This window comes from Teleopsis dalmanni, chromosome X, assembly GCF_002237135.1.
Source record: "Teleopsis dalmanni isolate 2A chromosome X, ASM223713v2, whole genome shotgun sequence".
NCBI classification, from domain to species: domain Eukaryota; kingdom Metazoa; phylum Arthropoda; class Insecta; order Diptera; family Diopsidae; genus Teleopsis; species Teleopsis dalmanni.
Genome location: NC_051848.1, coordinates 56,781,046 through 56,787,912, shown reverse-complemented (window position 1 = coordinate 56,787,912; position 6,867 = coordinate 56,781,046). Strand labels below are relative to the sequence as shown.

At 33.1% G+C, this 6,867-nt stretch overlaps 1 pseudogene; it reads right to left on the bottom strand.

The window, feature by feature from the left end:
* Positions 1-221: 221 nt before the first annotated feature.
* LOC119688451 lies at positions 222-1,567 on the bottom strand (annotated as a pseudogene).
* Between the last annotated feature and the right edge of the window lie 5,300 nt (positions 1,568-6,867).

Genomic DNA, 6,867 nt, shown 5'->3' with positions numbered 1-6,867 from the left:
TGCATTTTATTTTTCTTACGCCCAACGTGTGGCTTCGACCCATACCCTGATTCTGATCTCAAACTCTACCGCCTGAACTAGCCTGGCATTTATCGTACTTTTGGCTGATTTTAAAATTGTGTCGTGACATTTTATTTATCAATTCAAACAAACTTGTAAACTATTTACTGAATATGTCTTTGGCGGGAAAGACACCTACTTTTTTTATAACTGCATGAAATTTAATGCGAAAAAAAAAAATGCTTCTTTTGATTAGATGCCCATTGCAAGGATGCTTCAAAATTGCTGTTACCAAACACTAGTTCTACAAGTAAAACAAGTAAGAGACCACCAGCAGCAAATATATCTATTCTAGTGCTATCATAGCAGTGGGTGAATTGCTGGTATTTAACTCGTTGAAACCCATCCATTTCATATTCAGCATAAACAATTCCTTTACTATACTTTAGTGACACAGTACACTAAGCATTAACTCTGCTTCCCAGATATTTTTCCGCTCGTGAGTACTAAAACACCAATATGCCTAATCCTGTGCTTACAGTAATCAAATTGAACTGGTAGCACGTATTCCACCACCCTTATCACGAGATGTCATTTTTCTTATATTTTGCAAGGTTCTTGCATCAGATAACATTATAAACGATCGATAAACAAACACACATAGTTCATAAAAATAATAAATTATGCTAACGTTATACTGCCAGTTTGGTAACTTACGAGAACATTCCTGTTTGAAAGTTTCAGCATTATAAATGTGCATATAAACATTTAGCGATAAAGCAGCCATTTCCTTAAATTCGTTATTAGAACCCAATGACCGTAATTTTTTTTCTGTATGACAACCCTTCGCAGATTGTGGATTAATTGTATCAAAAATAGGACCACCGTCAGGAAACTTTATCTTCTCTTCATTGACACTCCAAAGTGGTAAACGTGAGGTTTCAGAACCTGATACTATAAACTAGTCATCTGACCAACACTTTTCCATTACTACCTCTCGATATCTATTTTCGCCTAAGCAGACTGGATCAAGAGTTGGTAAACGACAAACAGCCCTATCTGAAGAATTATGTGCACCAATAGCTAGCATTGAACTACTCAGATTTGTTTCTGTAGTATGTACGCTGTCTTGTACATCCGAGTGATTAATATTTTTATTGGTTAATGTTTGAATTGCATCCACTCGGCTCACGTTTACATCTTGTGTTAAAACCTCTCTGGGTGTTTCTTCACAATTTACCTTACATAAATCTTTATGTTCTTCTTTACGTGTACACGGACAAACACTTATCAAGGGTGAAGTATTCGAGAACTTCTCTTGTTGATATAACGTTTTCTCGTCACAACCAAGATCATCTGCTTTATCTGGTCTCTCACTATCCGCCTGGTCTTCCACTGATAAATCTTGCATGTGCGCTGTCATTGAAAACATTTCTGGTATACTCCCTTTTGGTAACTTTACTTCTTCTGGTGGTGCTACTGTTTCACCCGTAGCTCTGCGCAATGCGACTATTTCCTTACGCATTTCAGTCATCCATATTGCCAAATCCTCGTTTCGTTTCATCATCCTATACATCATATGTTTTAGTTGCTCCATACTCACCTGTTGAGCTTGTCCAGCTCTATTCGGTTGTGTCTTATTTTCAAGTTCTATTTCTATGGCAAGTATATATTATCTCATAGTATTACAAACTCTTTTAAGTTATCTTGATTGTTGGTTAGTAAAATATTCCTAAATTACTTAATTACATTGAACAATTATTGTATAAGTCAAATTATTTGACTATAGTAATTTAATTGAATTCGAAAATTGGTATCAATTAAGGCTCAGGGGGGTGTTTCAGTGTTGCGACCATACTATTCCACCTAATCCTACTTTTCTTGATATTGTTCAAAACGTATGATCAAATAAAAATTAAAAAAAAAATAAAAAAAGTAAAATAATAACTCTGTTCCATATAAAAACAATGAATTATAAAAATAAAATTTAATAATATATATGCAATACTTTATTGCAGGTTACAACTGATAAGGATGTAACAATTATAATGATTTAGCTCTAGGTGTGCTTTACGGTTAACGTCTTTATAGGCAGGCTTAGCACAGTAAAACTTACAGATACTTCGAAGCAAATGAGCGAAAAGAAAAAGAAAAGAAAAAAAAAACTACTTGAATAACAGTTTCTGTCACTGTCTCTGTCATATTGTCCTGTAGTCAACCCATGAATCATTTGATAAGTAAGTCAATCCTACTGGCCCAATCACAACAGTACCTAAATCTATCATTACTCAGGTACGGATGAAAGAGTTCATGTAATTGACTTTTCTAAAAAAACTTTAAATACTTAGTTTTACTCTGAACTGGTTCACGGTAAAACGACTTCCTATTTAAATAAAATAAACTACGCTAGTACTGCAATATCTACTCCGTTTAAACAGAAAATAGGCAGACAATTGTTAGTCAACCCACCGGGTTTAACTAACCATACTGCATAGTAAACATTAAAGAAAACTAATTAAACTTTCCTATCAAGTGGGCCATATGAGCGTAGACAAAACACTAGAATGACTAAAATCATATGTATGGTTTCGACATATACGTAAATTTGATTGTATCAATGCTTATGCAGAATTCCAGATGGAAAAGTGGTCTTCGAAGGCATTGTCTTCGAGACGGTTTTTGATATTTTGCATCATATGATTCCATAATTTATACGTGAAGTAACGCTATAATTTTGAAGTGAGGTGAATTAACATTTTGTGAGGTAAATAAAATTAATTTTCATTTAAAATATATATATATATACATAAATATATATTATATTTATAATAGGTTATCCTATACTTTCATGTCGGGAAATGTTACAAACTTTGAAGCCATCCTTAGTTACAGTATAATTCTGTCTCATAACTGAGGTGGTGTGAAAGGAAAAGCATCTTTGCGGGAGTATCCATTTTTGCTGGATGCTATTTTTGGGACTTATAGAATATTTTTTCCAAATCAACTGCCTTTTACATATAACAACAAGAAATAAAAATCATTCACTGAGTTTGTAACAGAGGATTATATTTTATTAGCAGAATGTTTCGGAAACCTCAGATGTTAATTCTCAAAGACAAGTAAATTCTAAATCTAATCATGTATGCTTAATTGGATTTGAGGTTTGAACGAGCAAATTTCTATAAATTTCTTAGAATCCGCTCTATGGAATATATAAGTTAAGAAGTACTTTCAATGGGCGGTACGCAGGTTTAATTTAGTTAGCAACTGTTTCGATAATCAGCATATCGAAACAGTTAACTGATATTTAAAGCGTGATCGCGAATTTGCTTAAAGTCAACTAAAATATAATAAATTTCTCAAGAGATTTTTTCGCACTTTTTATATCGAAGACTACAAGTTGAAACTTGACAGCTAATATCAGTTGTAAGTCTCTTTTGCATTGTGACGATTATAATAAACAACGACATCTTCACAACAATAAATTCACTATTATCTATAATTTCCTTCGCTGTAAACTTTATCAACAACACTAACATGTAACCAGTTATCTAAGCAATTTATAACACTTTAATTCCTAACCTACCAGCGTAGCCTAGTCGGTAACGCTGATTCCAAGCAACGTAGCCTAGTCGGTAACGTTTGATTCTCTTTCTAATACTAATTGGATTTTCTCATTACAGGAATTGTAGTAATTTTCAATATATTTTATTGTTAGTAAATAAGTATTAAATAGAAATATTGTAAATTAAAAATACTCGGGTTTTTTTTAAATTATTATACAACGAGAAGATTCGGGGTTATCAAGAAATTTTCTTGTCACAACCCTGGGATCCGGCGAGCGAAACCTCGGCGGAAAGATTCATTACAGCATTCAATTGAAATCAATTATTTCAATTTAGTTAAGAAATGTTAAATACACTAAAAATATTAATAAATAAATTCACTATTACCTATAATTTCCTTGGCTGTGAACTATATCAACAACACTAACATATAACCAGTTATCTAAGCAATTTATAACACTTTAATTCCTAACCTACCAGCGTAGCCTAGTCGGTAACGCTGATTCCAAGCAACGTAGCCTAGTTGGTAACGTTGATTCCCAACCTACCAGCATAGCCTAGTCGGTAACGCTGATTCCAAGCAACGTGGCCTAGTTGGTAACGTTGATTCCCAACCTACTAGCATAGCCTAGTCGGTAACGCTGATTTCAAGCAACGTAGCCTAGTCGGTAACGTTTGATTCTCTTTCTGATACTAATTGGGTTTTCTCATTACAGGAATTGTAGTAATTTTCAATATATTTCATTGTTAGTAAATAAGTATTAAATAGAAATATTGTAAATTAAAAATAGTCGGGCTTTTTTTAAATTATTATACAACGAGAAGATTCGGGGTTATCAAGAAATTTTCTTGTCACAACCCTGGGATCCGGCGAGCGAAACCTCGGCGGAAAGATTCAATACAGCATTCAATTGAAATCAATTATTTCAATTTAATTAAGAAATGTTAAATACACTAAAAATATTAATAGATAAATTCACTATTACCTATAATTTCCTTGGCTGTGAACTTTATCAACAACACTAACATGTAACCAGTTATCTAAGCAATTTATAACACATTAATTCCTAACCTACCAGCGTAGCCTAGTCGGTAACGCTGATTCCAAGCAACGTAGCCTAGTTGGTAACGTTGATTCCCAACCTACCAGCATAGCCTAGTCGGTAACGCTGATTCCAAGCAACGTAGCCTAGTCGGTAACGTTTGATTCTCTTTCTAATACTAATTGGGTTTTCTCATTACAGGAATTGTAGTAATTTTCAATATATATAATTATTAGTAAATAAGTATTAAATAGAAATATTGTAAATTAAAAATAGTCGGGTTTTTTTTAAATTATTATACAACGAGAAGATTCGGGGTTATCAAGAAATTTTCTTGTCACAACCCTGGGATCCGGCGAGCGAAACCTCGGCGGAAAGATTCATTACAGCATTCAATTGAAATCAATTATTTCAATTTAGTTAAGAAATGTTAAATACACTAAAAATATTAATAAATAAATTCACTATTACCTATAATTTCCTTGGCTGTGAACTTTATCAACAACACTAACATGTAACCAGTTATCTAAGCAATTTATAACACTTTAATTCCTAACCTACCAGCGTAGCCTAGTCGGTAACGCTGATTCCAAGCAACGTAGCCTAGTTGGTAACGTTGATTCCCAACCTACCAGCATAGCCTAGTCGGTAACGCTGATTCCAAGCAACGTGGCCTAGTTGGTAACGTTGATTCCCAACCTACTAGCATAGCCTAGTCGGTAACGCTGATTCCAAGCAACGTAGCCTAGTCGGTAACGTTTGATTCTCTTTCTAATACTAATTGGGTTTTCTTATTACAGGAATTGTAGTAATTTTCAATATATATAATTGTTAGTAAATAAGTATTAAATAGAAATATTGTAAATTAAAAATAGTCGGGTTTTTTTTAAATTATTATACAACGAGAAGATTCGGGGTTATCAAGAAATTTTCTTGTCACAACCCTGGGATCTGGCGAGCGAAACCTCGGCGGAAAGATTCAATACAGCATTCAATTGAAATCAATTATTTCAATTTAATTAAGAAATGTTAAATACACTAAAAATATTAATAGATAAATTCACTATTACCTATAATTTCCTTGGCTGTGAACTTTATCAACAACACTAACATGTATCCAGTTATCTAAGCAATTTATAACACTTTAATTCCTAACCTACCAGCGTAGCCTAGTCGGTAACGCTGATTCCAAGCAACGTAGCCTAGTCGGTAACGTTTGATTCTCTTTCTAATACTAATTGGGTTTTCTCATTACAGGAATTGTAGTAATTTTCAATATATATAATTGTTAGTAAATAAGTATTAAATAGAAATATTGTAAATTAAAAATAGTCGGGTTTTTTTTTAAATTATTATACAACGAGAAGATTCGGGGTTATCAAGAAATTTTCTTGTCACAACCCTGGGATCTGGCGAGCGAAACCTCGGCGGAAAGATTCATTACAGCATTCAACTGAAATCAATTATTTCAATTTAATTAAGAAATGTTAAATACACTAAAAATATTGACGGAAAATGCACTCAATTGCTTATAAAATTACAAGCTGTGAATAAAAAGCAGTTACCTGATGACAGTGAGATATATCCGCATTGAAGCTAGAAAAGCATCAACAAAGTATTTAAGTCTTTTAGCAATTTTTAAAGGAAATTATAAAATGGTACATGTAATATGTGTAACAAAAACAACAAAGCAGAAAAGATTATCGTAACCTTCCCTTGGCTTTTACAGGATCTGGAAATAATAGGTGAACTTTGTATTTAGAACTAAAATTAATAAGGAATGCCTATTTAACAGGCGAGAAACTTCAACAATGTGACATTCTATCTCATTCGTGATACGGGATGAACAGAAATCGAACCTAATATTAAAATAGTTTTAATAATTAACCTAGAATGATTAGATGATATTCATAAAATATTTTGATAATTTAAATAATTTTAAATTTTGTAATATACCCTTAGAGTGAAAACATAAAGAACTCTTGTAACCAAGTAGCAAGAGTCGACAAGCCATAATATATTCTCCTTAAAAACAATCGAACTGCACACAACGAACTCTTGTAGTTGTAAGTGTCGTTGGCAAAGGTTTAGGAATAAAAATACATAATTTTGTCTGTTCCATATTTGTATTCTTACTAATGTGCAATTTCCATGCGGAAGGCACTTTCACGTGGTGTAGGGGCTTACCTACAAGTCTGATGATGCCGCCTCTGTTGACATTGATGGAGTGAGTCTCTGTTCTGAACAGTCAGGGCCTA